The 17,186-nt window shown below is 36.7% G+C and overlaps 1 long non-coding RNA gene across 1 annotated transcript; it reads right to left on the bottom strand.

Moving 5' to 3' along the window:
* Positions 1 to 1,294: 1,294 nt before the first annotated feature.
* On the bottom strand, positions 1,295 to 9,627 carry LOC129050593 (uncharacterized). Its single transcript, XR_008514272.2, has 3 exons — positions 9,494 to 9,627; positions 4,027 to 4,143; positions 1,295 to 2,025 (listed from the first exon to the last, which is right to left on the bottom strand). It is a non-coding gene; the product is annotated as an uncharacterized LOC129050593 (long non-coding RNA).
* Positions 9,628 to 17,186: the final 7,559 nt, after the last annotated feature.

The following is a 17,186-nucleotide window of genomic DNA, read 5'->3' as shown; positions in this document are numbered from 1 at the left end:
GTCTTCCTCATCACCATCCTCATCTTCATCCTCACCATCACTGTCGCCAATCAGAGCTATGGAAAAGCACATTAAATAAAATTAGTGAATAACTTTCACTGCAGTATGATGACATTTTAGTGAAATTCATTTGTTTCTTGAATCAAGGGACCATCCTAGTCCTGCTGATGCAGCTGAAACATACACAGAAGTTTCTGTCTTCCAGTTGCCTTGGGACCACATATGACCTAAAATTAATCTTGATTTCCCAGGATTTTGACTATGATCCCTATCGAAGACCAACCTGTGGTCAATTTACAAAGTATTTTCAAAAGTTGTGTAAAACTATTCTACATCTCCTCTCATTGTGTTTCTTCTTGCTGGCTCCTCCTCTCTCACATGCCCAGTGGCCATCCCAACCACGATTCTCCCCTAACACATGGACACACACACACACACAAATACATATACACATGCACACACATCCACACACAATACATTTACACATGCACACACATCCACACACACATCCACATATTACACATGTACATGTACACACGTCCACACACATACACATGCATGCACATCTGTGTACACATATATACACATACACACATGTACACACACAGCACGTATCCACATACACATGCATACACATGCAGACACATGCAAACATCCACGAACACAACACACATATACACATACATATGCACTCACATACACATCAACACATCAACACAAATGCGCAAATACACGCACATATACACATATCCACATCCACACATAAATACATTATACACGTATACACATACACACACAGACACAAGTATACACATATACACACATGCACATCCATGTAAAAGCACACATATACACACATACACATGCATATACATAAACACATGTACACACTTACACACACACCCATATACACATACACATACACATACTGCTTAACTCTCTAAGCAGATCGAAACATCCTGAGAATACACCAAGGATGGTTTGGGACTTTACTCTTCTTATCAGAGGAGACTGGCTTTTACTCCCCAAACTCTAGTCTTGTTTAACGAAATTCAAAATAATTATATGTCAGAAGCATATCTATGCAAAATAATCTGCATGTTTATGTCTGTGTGTGCTCATAGGTGAGCTGATAGGCCTTCATGACGCCATAACTCTGCAGTGGTATGTTCTACGATAGTCATTGCCATGGCCGCCAGCCTGCGTTCCCCGACACATACGCATACACACATGCACACATATACATATGCATACACAAATATACATTCACACAAACACCTGCATTGTGTTTCATTGTATTCTCTATTGATGGTGAAAGAATCTACATTGATAATAAATAATGCCGTAGCTATTCTTCTCTTGGTTTTTTCTTTTCAATTCAGCATTCAGTTAAAATTCTAAAAGATTGTTTTCAATGCTTGGAAATAGAAGACAGTGCCATAATCTCCTTTTTTTTTGATGGGGTCTTGCTCTGTCGCCCAGGCTGGAGTGCAGTGGTGTGATCTCTGCTCACTGCAAGCTCCGCCTCGTTGGTTCACACCATTCTCCTGCCTCAGCCTCCCGAGTAGCTGGGATTACAGGAGCCTGCCACCACGCCTGGCTAATTTTTTTGTATTATTATTATTATTATTATTTTTTTTTTTTTTTAGTAGAGACAGGGTTTCACTGTGTTAGCCAGGATGGTCTCCATCTCCTGATCTCATGATCCGCCTGCCTCGGCCTCCCAAAGTGCTGGGATTACAGGCATGAGCCTCTGCGTCTGGCCCATCTCCATTTTTAGGATGTAAAAACTGAGGCTCAGTGGCAAGCTGACTTTCTTTGATCTCTGTAGCTACTATCATTGTCCAGTCACGGGAACTGTCCGCAGCGTGCTAATCTAGGAAACAAGCCGGTAGAAGAATCCACAGAACGGGATCCTGGACACTGCTTTGGTATGAACTATCCATGGGAACGCAGAACCTTATTTCAGCCTTCTGGGTCTTAGCTTCCTTCTTTTCAAAGGAGGAGAAGGTGGAACTGGAAAGGCTGGAATACAAGATCACACAGGTTGAGAACTTTAGAAATTATACAGTTTTCTCCTCCAGAATATTCTTTATAACTTCTTTTATAATCTGTTCTCTGATTTACCGTTTTGACTTCAATCCCAGTTTTTCATAAATGCTCATTTATGTTAATATATTAACATTCTACTCTTTTAATTAGCTTAATTCAATAGTTCAAATAATGTGCCTAAGATAAACTTTCATTTAGGCTAAAAATATCATGTGAATAAGCAGTTAACACATTCCGATACACCACTGTCCAAAAATGTCCACACAATTACTTGGATGTATTTTTAAAGAAAGTACATTGTTAAGGGAAAATTTGAGTTAAAAATGACTGGGTATTCAGCCAAGTTTAAAAGATAAACCCTGGTGGGGTGGGGGATGTTGGTTTGGTTTTTTGTTTTTGTTTTTTTACTGAGTGATCCTACACAGGAGGCCTGCAGATGCCATATCTCAAATCAGAGGAAATTACAACTTAGCAAGTGCTCTCTCCCTGTGGGCTCAAATAAAATTTCCTAAAGGAAATCTAGCTCAACCACAGGCCGGGAAGGCACTGTAAGTGCTCTGAAAAGGAAATCCCTCTGTTACACTAGAATGGCATCCATGATCCTTCTCTCCTCCCCAAATGTCCCTGCAATGTTTTAGACTTGAGACTATGACCATTAAAACTGTAGGGCCTGTCCAGGAGCCCTGAGTCCCAGTCGGCTTCAGAACTAAGCAGGGTGCCTCCCTCAAAGTGCCCAAACCGCGTCCTCTTGAGACTTTATCAGTCCGTTTTAGACTTCCCCTTTTTCTAAGTGGTAGAAATAAGCCACATTTTTTCTAAATAACATTAGTTTGAAACATTTTATCACTTACTTAAATTATGCCCCTGTAACTCTAATAGTTTTACAATTGGAATTTAGAGATAGGAGATTAATATTAGCCTGAATTTTGAACACATTTTTCTTCTATTAGACTCTCTGTATAAATGTGATATAAAAGCATACATTTCTCAAAACTGGCTATCAATTATTTTTCTATTTTACATAACTTTTTGTCACTAAGCTTTTAAATAGACGATATATTATGCAAAGTTTAAAGTCGAACTGCACTTAATATTTTTCAACTATCTTGTTCGCTTATTTTTCAGGACTAAAAAGCTATTCAGTATTTTTCCTAACTTATTTTTTAAAAATTTATACCTATTCAGAAATTGCCTTTTAAATATGATACACATACACACACACATGCACAATCTCCCTTTTCAAACTCAAGGACCATGATAATATTTTATATTTCACATAAAGCCAGTTTCATTTCTGTCAAATATAATTTAGACTTGATCAGCACTCAGCATCTATGTTGCCAATTAAGCTACAGTACACTTTACAATACGAAAAAAAAATTCACGAGGAAGGATAGATACAACATGGAAAGAATCTTTGAGATAAAAGAAATATAATTGATGCACCCTTCAGTCTCCAGCATTGATTTCTATTTATTATTACAAACTCTTCAAAACACAAAGATTGGACGTCAACATGTTATCCTGGAAGCATACAATTGAAGAACACATTACCTGCACGACTTACTTCATAAAATTTGTTTACCAGAATTGGAGTTGCATGTTCATTTAAAAGGACTTTGAAGTAAGAGGAAAGAAGATGATTTAAGCTTTTTTTCCACCCTAATACTTTACTTTTGAGATTTACCAGACTTCAGTTAAATAGATGCCTCCTTGACAACCAAGAATCCTAGTAATAGGAGTGAACTGGTAAAGTGTAGTTTGCCTAAACTTCCCTGCAGGCAGAGTGGAGCTCTATGCAGGACCACTTTCATCAAGCACAGCTAGCTGACTTTGAAAATTCCTCCTGAGGAACAGTGATCAGCAGACCCTTCTTACATTCATCTAATTTCCAAGCCTTGATGTGACATATGAAATAAGAAGAAAGTGACAACAAAAATCAATGTGTCTAAATAGTCTTGCTTCGAAATATACCTGTCACTGGCTTAACTCAGAGATTGGGTGGGATATTAGATCTGATATCTTTGTTGTTGTTGTTGTTGTTTGCTGTGGTTGCTGTTGTTATCTTGGCTTCAGAATTTATTTTAGTACCTGAGGAGAAAAAAAGACAGAAAGCCTCTTCTTAATTGTGCATGGGAGAGAAGTCCACTTATTAAAAATAATTCACCATTTTAAACAAATAAAATGATCAGTGACTGCCCATTCTTGCATTGGGCGTTTATTCTCCTCCATGTCAACATGCTTCTGATGAAAATGAGTTCTGCTACATCTTAGTGGAGTCATGAGGTTTTAGAATTATTCATTGAAAACAAATCTCTAGGAAGTCAACATATTTTAAGTTACAAAAGTATAATATATTAGAAATTATACCTCTATGAATCTAACGGTTTTACAATTGGAATTTAGAGACAGGATATAAGTATCAAACTAAATTTTGAGCACATTTTTCTTCTATTAGATTCCCTATATAAATATGTATAAAAGCATACATTTCTATAAGCTGGCTTATCAATTATTTTCCTATTTTGCATAACACTTGTCACTGAGACTTTAAATAGAAAATATATAATGCAAAGTTTAAGTAGTCCTCAGAAAGAAAATGCCTTGCTTCACAGTCTGAGGAAAGAATTTAGGTTTTCAATCTGTAGATTATGAAATTTAAAAACTACTTAAACACTTTACTGAAGAAAAGACTCCCTTTTAATAAAAAAGTCACCACATCAAGAAAAATTAGCAATCTTAAACATGCGATCTTTTATGAGTCTCTTTTGAAAAATATACAACTTGCCAAAAAAAGTTACAAAGATGATTGTCTATGTTTAAACAAAGCAGTAAAGGCCATTCAGCTTTCCATTCACACATAAATGCATTTTCTTTTCAAAGGATATTTACCCTTTAAGGGGACATTTTTAACCTTGTGACACCATAAAATTCCATGCTTGCAAAGTTATCTGTTTTTATTTTTCTGACATTCATTTTTGACCAGACATTTTCCATGGGCTTTCTCATGTTACTCAACTAGAGGCATAATTTTAATAGTTTATTTTAATACTTTGATTAATAGGAGCAATCTGTTTAAAAATAATATTAGTGTTGGCATTTTGTAATGAATTGCAGGAGCTGAGCAGACATGCTCTTTTGTGCCTTTTTCAATTTCCTTTGAAAATGTGTTGAACTCCTCAGTATTTGTTCAAACCTACCAAGTTTTAACATGAGCTAAGCATTAAATGGATTTGGAATCTGAGAAGGGTGTTCTCCTACAATGTAGCGATATGGGGAGAAAAGGTTTGGGTTGAGACCGGAGACTTTCAGAATTATAAGTGCTGGCAAGTAAGAACCACAGCCCGGCAATTTTGGAGGCCCCCAGCACGGCCACTGCTGCTAACCAACCAATTTTAAAAGACCAAAGACTAGGTTTTTTCCCAAAGTGACAGTAGTTGCAAATTTGCCATCTAACTCACAGTGGCACTAGCCCAATCGAGGCAATTTCCTGAGAACTTATGATAATATGTCCTTGTTATACAAGACCTAAAAGATTTTTAATGGCCTGTTTCGGATTTTTTCCTACAAAACTAAAATAAAAATGGCTGGCCCGTACAATAAAATATTTCACTAGAAATGAAACATAAACAAATGTAGTAGTACTTCATTTTGAAAAGAACTTCGTAAACTTATTTTTTAAAATTCTGAAATATGTTCAAATTTACAACAATAAAACTCTAGGAAAAACAGTGATGCAAATGTTTAACATGAGATTCATACAATTTGCTTTACCCTATCTTGTAAATAGCTAGACCAGCTAGCATCTAAATACCAAGGACGAAAAAGAAAAGGTATATGTGTGTTTTTTGTGGGGGTGGCGGGGGGCGATGTACATCCTAGAACAAGGACATATCAGAAGCTTTGGAAATTTGAAAGAATGCATTCACTCATCAACAATCCAATGACAATTAATATTTGTGAAATATAGTCTTGAAAACAATTTTGTTCATTGTTTATTTTTGTGAAACTGACAGAATAACTTATTCTAAATCATGTTCTAAGTGGCACTTATAAAAAACACTGAGACATGGCACTGTTTGTGACATATTGCGGGTCAATTGTGTGAAGAACCAAGGCAACAAACCCATCAAAAAGCAGTAAATGGAGGTCTTTGTCTTTAAGTTATGAAGAATGTGTATGTATTTGATCCTGCCAGCCAGCAGTCCTGCAGCTTTCTGGGCATAAGACAGATGGCAGTGCAACCAAGCTAGAATTCAGACCTTCCTTCTTTCCCTCTGGGTCTAACTCCTATTATCCACTTGTAAATTAACCTGTCAATTTATCAATCAACACCATCTTGATTCTCCCCTGTTCCACAGCCCAGCCTTGCAGTGAATTTGCCTCGTAAATAACTGGGAGCCCCGTGTTTGTTAGTATTGTGAATGAGTTTATTATCACTTTGATGGCTGCTATGAATCACAAATGCTGCTGAGAGGCTGATAAGAAAAAAGTACATGCACACATTAACAGGGTTGAAACTATTTTAGAGATAAAAGATGGAGTAACTGTGATAGCAAATCATTTAAATTGAAAAAAATGACTAAAAATTGTGTGTGTGTGTGTGTGTGTGCGCGCGCGTGTGTTGGACAACCCCCTACTTATGGTAAAAGAGAGAGAGAAATGAATCAACTTTCTTGTGTACTGTTCAAAGAAAGTATCTGCAAGATGACATTAGTAGGCAGTAATAGCTCTTGGGTCTTGCAGGATAACTGTTTTATTTAATAGTTTAGGTTCAAACTTCAGGAAACGCCCCGCTCCGTTCTAACAGACCAACTGGCCAGGTTTACATGTAGGTGTTGCATGGGAACTTGAAAAAGAAGGGAAAAAAATCCAAATTGTATACTTTATTAGAATAATATACGAAAGTATAGCAATATCTATTAAGTTAAATGAGGCAGTTTGATAAGCTTAACACATTAATAAACAATTAACATTAAAGTACTAATTAAATTCTTTCCCCTGTGTCAGTGAAATAGTTATGTATTTGATATGTAAAATTAAATTTAAGTGTTTTTTAAGTTAGAAATTCTTCAACAAATGCTGCATATATTAAAAATTTACCTTTATTTACAAAATTATATGTTGTCTTCAGTTTCCAATGTCAGATTTTTCTCAGCATGATTATTCTTTTACATTTTAAAATATCATACTAATATAAATCAGTGTTTTTAAAGCATACATAGCATTACATTCTGAGGATTAAGACCCATGTTATTAACTCAGAATTACTTTGAAGGATTACATTAAATATACTATATTTAGGACTATTTTAAAACTATATGTTTAATCATGTACGTATTTTTCATTTAAAGCAACGTTCACAGTTTGTAGTGAGTAAATATAAAAATAAGACTTAACTTTTTAGGTTCTGGCACATATGTTTTTCTTTAAAAATTGCATTCTATATTCCATTAACTGGGTATTTCATTGTTAATCACAATTGAAATATTTCTTTCAATATTTTCAACTTAACGTACATATGTCTTTTGTTGGAAAAGTGTCTGTAAATGAATCCTAAATACAAGCAATCACATTATTTATTAAAGAAAATAGAAAGTTGCATGTAATACACTTATGATGTCTTTTCAATATGCAAAATATATATCATTTGTAGGTGATTTTAAAACAAAAAAATTTCCTGATAGTGTTATTTAAGCAGATCATCATGAAAAATATTGCAAGGCATGACATACGGTTAAAGTTCTCAAACTTGTAAGTCAGAAATAAACTATTAGTTGTCACATGGGAAATACTTTGGCACAATTAAGACACTGCATTAAAAGGGAATATTCCCTGAACATTATTATACCCAATATGTCAACGGTAGAAATGTGATAAAAAATGAAACTATTTGTTAGAATGCAATTTAGAAAACCCGATAGGTTGTCCATTTTATTCAGTTTATAATTAAGATAGTGTTTAAATCTGAAATGAATTCTATATATGCATGTTCAATAGACTATAGCACAACAATAAGAATGGAATCACATCTCATTTTATCGTAAATTGTGTAATAAGCGATAAGGTAAAAACTAGGGCTAAAATCCTTCCAGCAAAAATGAAACAGAGCGACCTCAATTGCCCTAATTCATTCTGCTTTTTTCCTTTTTTTTTTTTTTAAGTCTCTTCATTTTCCCTCTGTTCACGTTATTAGCTTACACATGAGTGCATTATTAGAAAATAACAAAGCCAAACAGGGGGACTTCGAAGGAGCGGGAGATAGGTTCCTTCTACAGCTGAAAGGTATTCTCATTTCATTTGTTAGGAGTTGCAAAAATAGTTTTATAGCCAGGGAGGGACAATGACCTTTCTCTTTCAACAAGCTTGGTGGTTGGTCTTTTGATGGAAAAACTAGGGGATACAACATCTGGTAATTTGTGTTACTGAGCTTAGCTGAGGTCTTAACGATGTAAGCAGATTATTCTTGAAGAAGAACAAAAAAAATTCCGGAAGACTCAATGGACTATTTAAAGTTATTAGGCAGTGCATTCTAGCACTTCAGATCTCTTTTCTGATTCATTTTCCCTTTAATGCTATGCCTTCGAAGCAATTTTTTTTTTTTTTTTTTTTTTTTTAGGTCTACCTCCTTCCAATTCCAGTTGACTTTTTTGGTGGTCCACAGCTGTTTTGTCATTCATACCGGCCTCCTTTTTTCCATCACAGCAGAAATGATTACTTTGCTGATTAAATTTTCTCCTTCAGAACTTTAGGAAGCTCTCCTTCACCCCCGGGAGTCATTGCTAGACCAGAAGGGTCAAGCAACACCAAATAGCAACAGCCAAGCCTCGGCAATTTTAAAGAAAGAAAAAAAATGTGAACAGGAGCAATGCGTGAAGAAAATGACCCACCCTGTCCAGGATTCTAGGCAAAAAAAATAAATGAAAGATGGTACTAAGTAGTTGCTGTGGGATCCTTTCCCCACATGCATCATATTAAAATCACATCTAAAGATTGTGTTTCTTACTCTGATATAAATGGTGTGGGGTTCATTTAGTATATTTACTTTGCCCCCGTAAGAAAAAAGAGACCCAAATGAGATGCATCGTGCAAAGCTCGGAAAGAGTCTTAGCACTCTTTTTAAAGAAAAAAAGAAATATTCTATATTGAAGTAAATCAGTAAATAAACATTAACTTGAATATTCAAGTTTATCTGACTTAACTCTGGCAAAAAAAAAAAAAGATATTGCTATAACTTTAAGTTTTATCTGAAAGTCTAAGCAGGTCAAAGTACAGAACACAGAAGGAGCCTCATAGACTGTAGCCCACCTGGAAAGCAGGGGTTCTGGTCTGCATCAGGTCTGCCTCCCAGACAGAGAGCTCGCATGTGCACACAGACTGGCTCTTTGATTAGCACATTGCTTTACAGTTATGAAATGAAGGAAGCAATAACATTACACACCAATTTCAATCTCTCCCGTGCCCGCAATTCTTCTGGATGGCAGGACATTATCTTAGATCACAATTTCTTCAAGTCAAAGGGCTTCGCAGAGAGCAAAGTGTATTACCTTAAAAGAGAAAGAGAAAGTGAAAGAGAAAGAGAGAGAGAGAGAGAGAAGAAAAAAAAAATAAAGCCTGCAAACATTCTGACGAAGGATTCCTTTTGGAAAAGAACACCAAACAATTTTCTATCTTACAATAGCTACACAATAAAAAATATGGTTCACATGATTTCTGTCAACATTTAGACAAACCATTGTATGTTGATTCATTGCATACTTAATATTAAGTATAATTTCCCATGTTACAATATTTTCCCACGTGACTTCTGGACTTTCTGGAATTGCTGGGAACAGGAGAGGTCTGCGCCACATAAAAAGTAATTCCAGCTCAGATTATTTTTGAAGAATGCAATATATAGATATATTTGAATTTTATATCATATTTATATTATATTACCTTCAGTATTGCTTTGCTACATTTTAATTTTATTATGTATGAGTCATTTATAATTAAGATCACTTTAGGTAAGAGAGCAGTCAACTTATTTCCAATATACTTTAAAAGGTTTCTTCTTTTAATAAGATTGGCAGTTAAATAAATATTTTTCAAATTGAACTAAAATCTACACTGATCATTTCAGTTTTTTCAATATTTGCCCGACATGGTGTTTGAATTGACACTACTTAAAGTTAACAGAAACAGTTGGCTACTTTATCCTCTCAATTTACCTCTATATTCTATAGACTTTTTGTAATTAAATATAATTTACTCAAGTTTACAATTTTTTCTTTCATTACTAAGATACAAAATGCTTCAAATGAATCATGTCGGATATACTTGAGCATTTGGTACTTGTCTTTCCATCAGTTCTGCCAGTTTCCGATTCAAGGCAGCATTTGTTGAAGTTCTACTGCAGGAAGAAAAAAAAGTATCCATTTTTGGTTATAAAGGGCAACTGCATAATCAGGGTATTGGCAGATAAACAATGGCAAAAAAGAGACCATTAAAACAGAAAAACTGATGAAATCCAAACACACACACACAAAAATAGTTTATCTTTCCACCTAACCTAGCTAAGTCCTTCACATAAAGTTATGCTCACTTATCAAACCAAAATTTTCACCACAACTGGGTTGGTTAATTTTCTTGGTAAAAACTTTGAATCCTACCCCATCTTAACGGCAGATACATTTCTGAATCAGCAGTGGGACTCTAGTTACGGAGACAGGCAAAGGAAAGCCCCAAAGGCAGTTTGTGATTTGGTGAATTGTGCTCATAAACAAGGATTTCATCAGAGGATTTTAATGTTTTTCCTTGAATCACTCACATGGTTTCAACTACTCTCTGTACATGTCAGTTTCTTCACATAAAACAGGGAGGGTGGCCTAAGAAAGAGCTAACTAGGCCTGGAACTTCTCGTTTGATTAATTCCCTTCCTTGGTTTTATCAATATCCAGTCATGTCTTTTTTCACATTTCATCTTTTTTCGTCTCATTCTGAATCTACTCTGCCACTTCTATCCTTAGAATCCCATTCTTAAATTTACCCTTTTAACCATATTCTTTCATCTTTATATTAACCACCCCATGGAACCACTTTGATTCTAGCAAAATCCTACTCAAAGTCTGTGGTTGGTCACTGAATACAATCCAAATCTCGGGCTGATTTTCAAGGCTGTTCATGATCTAAGCCTACCTATCTATCCAGATTTCTTTTCCAGTTTTTCTAATAAGAAGATCATGTAGTGGAAAAGACACCAGACATAGATTCAGGAAACTTGAATTTGAACATAATTTATTATACGAACACTCTGTACCATTTAAGTCATCTAGTCTCTCTGAACTTTAGTTTCCACATACCAAACATTGACAACTGGTGGTCTACAGGCCAGATGTGGACCCAGGTGTGTTGTTTGCTCCAGAGAATTTATTTCGCCCTTTGGGATTATCTGTGTGGTTCCGTGGTCAGTGGCATGTAGATCCCTGCCTCATCTCCAAAAAAGGGATATTGATGCCTATCACACCATATTGGTGGTAGATTTAATTAGGTAATATAAGGAGAAGTCCCAGGCTAGTGCTTGTTACAGAAGAGATTTTCAATAAAATTCAGTTCAATGTAAAACTGTTTTACTTGACTACATCCATCTTCTGATGTGAGTTGTATGGATAACTACAAATACATTCTGTCATTGTCTATTTCTGAGCTTTTGCTCTGATATTCTCTAAAACCACTCTCCCTTCTCTGCCTAGAGAAATCTCAAGAGCAGGCCTGAATGTACTTTCTCTCCATAAATCATTTCTTGAGTCCCTGATGACTCAGTCTGAATGGCAGTCTGACTGAATGGCATCAGTCTGAATGGCATCAGTCTGAATGGCAGTAATAACGCTACTGGACTTAGAATCTTCAGGCCCCGTAGAAAACTTGAGATCTTGGAAACCAATTTTCACTTTCCAGATGAGGAAATCAAAGGTTAGAAAGTGTATAAGACCAATCCAAGGCCACAGAACCAACAAGAGCCCAGGACTTACATCCAGCTCTCTGATCTCCCACACCAGTTCCTTCTTTCTACTTCGCAGTTTACTATATGATTTTTTAAAAATTTCATTGTTTTATAGACAAATTTTCTCTTCCTTCACTCAATTACAAGACTCCGAAACATATGGATGTTGTCTTAAACACATACTTGTATATCGCACACAAACTAGTCCAATGCCTTGCAATAGTCAATAAATGTTTTGAATAAAAAGAGAAAGAAAAGCAGGCAACTTTTTTTTTTTTTTTGCGACGGAGTCGCAAAACTCTGTCGCCCAGGCCTGAGTGCAGTGGCGCCATCTCGGCTCACTGCAAGCTCTGCCTCCCGGGTTTACGCCATTCTCCTGCCTCAGCCCCCCGAGTAGCTGGGACTACAGGCACCCGCCACGGCGCCCGGCTAATTTTTTGTATTTTTAGTAGAGACGGGGTTTCACCGTGTTACCCAACATGGTCTTGATCTCCTGACCTCGTGATCCGCCCGCCTCGGCCTCCCAAAGTGCTGGGATTACAGGCGTGAGCCACGGCGCCCGGCTAAAAGCAGGCAACTTTTTATGGTTGCGGTTTCCCACGCAAGCACCCAACGGCTCAAGGTATCACTACTTCATCCCTGTTCTTACAGAGTTTTCTGTTTCAGGTGCACAAAAATTAATCATTTTTTAATGTGTAAGTCTCTACTATGACCAGGTATTGGTCTCTACTATGACTAAATGCTTTAAACTTCTTGTATTGCTTAAAGTTGACAACACTTTGCAGTAGTTACCAATATTGTCAACCAAATTTTAAAATAAGAAAAATAAGACTGAAGAGGTTTAAGTACCTTGTCCTAAGCCACACAGCTACAGTGGATCAGGGCTCAAACAAGATCTGTCTCATTTCACAGCCCTACTGCTTTTTGTAATGCCAAACAATTTCCAAAGCCACCTTTGTTGCCCTGGTTGAATTCATGTTGCTCCATGTCACACTTGCACCTGTTGTCATCAGCTAGGATAAGAACATAACATTGAATAGTATAAATCATCTTGTCCTACCAACTGTCTCCTTTCAAAATTTCCAGGTGCCTACAGAAGCTACCTTGGTATTGACTTGGCCATCTTAGCCATTTTTATCTGCCCACCACCACAAGCCCTCAATCAAGCTGCCGTGAGGTCACACAATATACAGCTTGTTCTATAGCATCTTCCGAACTTGCCTTTGGGGCTGTGTTTTCGCTTTTACAGCTTCTTCAGCAAGCCCAGCATATATATTTCTTCTTTGCTGTGCATCTTATGCCAAAGTCCTCTTGTTGTCTTCCTTCATTTAACCATTGCACCTTGTTGAGCATCGCCATGTGACACAATCTTGTTCTAGAGGGTGAGTTAGAGAAAGGGAAGTAGGCGCAGAAACCAAGTGGTGCGGTGAATCATTAAATGAGGTATGAGCGAACTTTCTGCGGGACATAAAGCTGTGAATACAAATGGGGAGTGGTCACTTCAATGGCTTATTGGAGAGAGGGTTAAGTGACCATTGGAGAAAGGGTCACTTGATGTGGGTGAGGAAGCATTGGTAGGTTTTTCCCATCTTGACATAGAAACAATTATATAGACTATCTCCCTCTGAAACATTTTAGGCAAGTTGATCCCCACTGCCATAGTGCTACAGTATCCCTCTAATCACATATTATTTGGATCCTATCAAATTTTAGGCCCGTAGGTAAGAATCTGTGCACAATGAGTACAGAAATTAGAGCACTCACTGGAATAGAACAAAAACACCTAGAATTTAAGTTGTATGTTCAGTCTCTTTGTTTACTTTCTATGCATCTAATTATTATGCTTTTAGTATAAGAAATCTTTATATAACATTTAAATATATAATCCAATGTAAAATTCGTGATCTTTCATTTATACAAATCAAGAAACCATGTCTTTACATTAGAAACCTAGAGATAAGGAGGTCAAGGACAGGTGAGAAAAATGAGTCCTAATGCGGCATGAGTGTCAGGGGAGCTGCTGACTCAGAAACTCAGACCCCACAGTGTTACTAATCAGAAAATCAGGTAGCAAAGTGAGATTTAATAAGAATTATACTTCGGATATCTGTAGTACAGTATGTTTATAAAGTACACACTTTCTCACACATGTTTTCACCCTTGATTGTTATGATAACTTGTTAAGATCAGTATCTTCTACTACTCCGATTGTACAAGTGCAAAAGGTGAAGCTTAGATGGCTTCGGTGATTTGTTGAAGATCACATCACCAATAAGCAGCAAAGACAGAGCTACAGAAATGATTGGCAGACTCTCATTTCTACTTTTCTTCCATGATTGCAAACAGTTACCCATGTTTATGCATCAGACTCAAGGACATATATATAGGATTCAATTCAACAAACTCTTATGGAATCGTATGGAAAATACTGGCTAGACCTCAGAGGATGAAGCAAAGCTAGGAAACAGACTTGCTTCCTGTCTTCGTGAAGCTTACTAACTTTTGGGAAGCTCTGCAGAGCAAGGAGTTTAGTTTCCATGAAAGAGGCTGCAAGGCTACAACGATCCTTCAGTGGTCAGAACAATGATTTCCACATAAAATAAAAGAATATTACAAATATAATCCAATTATTCTAAACACGTAAAGTTGCAAGGCTACAATAGCCCTACAGTGCTAAGACCAATCATTTCTACATAAAACAAGCTATTACAAATTTAAATCAATTAGTCCAAAAATTCCAGACCATTAGCTGCAAAACCTGAAACAATGGTACTCTCAGGAGAACAATTTGTTAGTGAGATACCACCCACCATGAACCAAGATAATTATCCAAGTCCCTGGACTGGGAAAAAGGTGCTAGTGGGTGCCAAACTTATGAAACAACTCTCATCAATGGTATCCCAGCTTTTGCGTGCCTATATTCTACCCCAGGGATAGCAAGGCATGGAAGAAATTCTCACTCACCATGCCAACTAGCGAAACAAGGAGTTGAAGCCATAACTGCACAGGGCTAGAGTCTTTCTTCCTTCTTCCTTTTGTCCTGTCAATTCCATCTCAGTGCAACAGGACAATGCTGAGGCCAAAGATTATCGTAGAACTGAACTTCAAAGGATTTGTCTCTGCAATTATTTTGGACTCCAACTCACTAGCAAATGGAAATCTTACATTTCTAAAATTCAACAGAAACCAGGACTTTGTAAATAGTAAATGATTAAAAAATGGTTATGAAAATTCGTATTCTTATACATCTCATATATGTAGATAATCGAGATTGTGTTAGAAAATTCAACTTTCCCATTCAATATGATATTGGCTGTGGGTTTGTCACAGATAGATCTTATTATTTTGAGATACGTCCCATCAATACCTAATTTATTGAGAGTTTTTAGCATGAAGGTTGTTGAATTTTGTCAAAGGCCGTTTCTGCATCTATTGAGATAATCATATGGTTTTGGTTCTGTTTATATGCTGGATTACATTATTGATTTGTGTATGTTGAACCAGCCTTGCATCCCAGGGATGAAGCCCACTTGATCATGGCGGATAAGCTTTTTGATGTGCTGCTGGATTCGGTTTGCCAGTATTTTATTGAGGATTTTTGCATCGATGTTCCTCAGGGATATTGGTCTAAAATTCTCTTTTTTTGTTGTGTCTCTGCCAGGCTTTGGTATCAGCATGATGCTGGCCTCATCAAATGAGTTAGGGAGGATTCCCTCTTTTTCTGTTGATTGGAATAGTTTCAGAAGGAATGACCATGGAATACTATGTAGCCATAAAAAATGATGAGTTCATGTCCTCTGTAGGAACATGGATGAAGCTGGAAACCATCATTCTCAGCAAACTATCGCCAGGACAAAAAACCAAACACCGCATGTTCTCACTCATTGGTGGGAAGGGGAACATCACACACTGGGGCCTGTTGTGGGGTGGGGGGAGCGGGGAGGGATAGCATTAGGAGATATACCTAATGTTAAATGACGAGTTAATGGGTGCAGCCCACCAGTATGGCACATGTATACATATGGAACAAACCTGCACGTTGTGCATGTGTACCCTAAAACATAAGTATAATAAAAAATAAATAAAAAGAAAATTCAGCTTTCATGGTGTTTATTAGGTGCAGTACAATACTTATACAGGATAACTTAGATACTATCTCACTATCCCTGACTTTGAAGGCAGGGAGAGTGGGCAAGTTGTCAGACTGAAAACTTATTGATTGGTTTTCATTTATTTCTAATCAAATTTGCTTCATTTTTTTCCCTTTAAAGGGCAACTGCCTATTTAGGAGGGGAACTAGATCATCTTCTCAGGGTATGGCAAACATCTCTTAAATAATTCATGGCAAAAATGGAAAATTTACCCTACTTTTGTGATATGAAAATGCCTCATTGCTTTTCTGGGCTTGTAAGTAGATTCATCCAGTTGACTGTTTTGGTTTCTTGGAATTCAGAAGTAGGAAAGCCTTCTGAAATTTGAGTCATACTGCAGATCCCTCCTGAGTAGTTAAGTGCACACCCACACACACAACTTTTCCCATAAACACCACATGCCTAAGCACACGGTTAAATTAGATTTCTTCCCTACTGAGGGAGCGGGGGTGTAGAATATGATCACCAGAGTGAAGCGCTCCTTTCTGCAAGATGTAGTAAGAACATGAGGCTTCTTCAATAGGTGCACATAGCGTGGGCCACCTTAACTGCATAATTCATCTTTCTTCGTTAATAGTTTTTCAGTCTTAATTTCTTGTGAAACCTAAATTCTCCATCTTACTTAGAAATTTTGGATTCTAAATTTTAATCTGATATTCAAATAATCTATCTCACTATCTATGTTTGTCTATATTTCTTTCTTTCTGGCATTGGATGGGTTTATTTTGGCAACTTCATTGATCTTTAATGTCAATAGGTGTGGTCTTCTGTTAGACTGGTTATATGGCTGAAAGAATATGGGAACTGAGTTTAACTCATTCAAACATCTCTCTTCTATATAAATCAAAAAATACAAAATTATCAAACATGCTACATCTATATTCAAATAAACCTTGGCATGTGTTTCTGTAGTCTTATAATGAGTATAGATCCTTTTTTATGGCATTTTCTATATTTGCTTCTAAAGTGACTCAGCTTTTCAGGTCATAGGGCAATGACAG

The sequence above is a fragment of the Pongo abelii genome, chromosome 16, assembly GCF_028885655.2.
Source record: "Pongo abelii isolate AG06213 chromosome 16, NHGRI_mPonAbe1-v2.0_pri, whole genome shotgun sequence".
NCBI lineage: Eukaryota > Metazoa > Chordata > Mammalia > Primates > Hominidae > Pongo > Pongo abelii.
The sequence above is the reverse complement of the archived record's forward strand: the minus strand, read 5'-3'. Positions and strand labels throughout refer to the sequence as shown.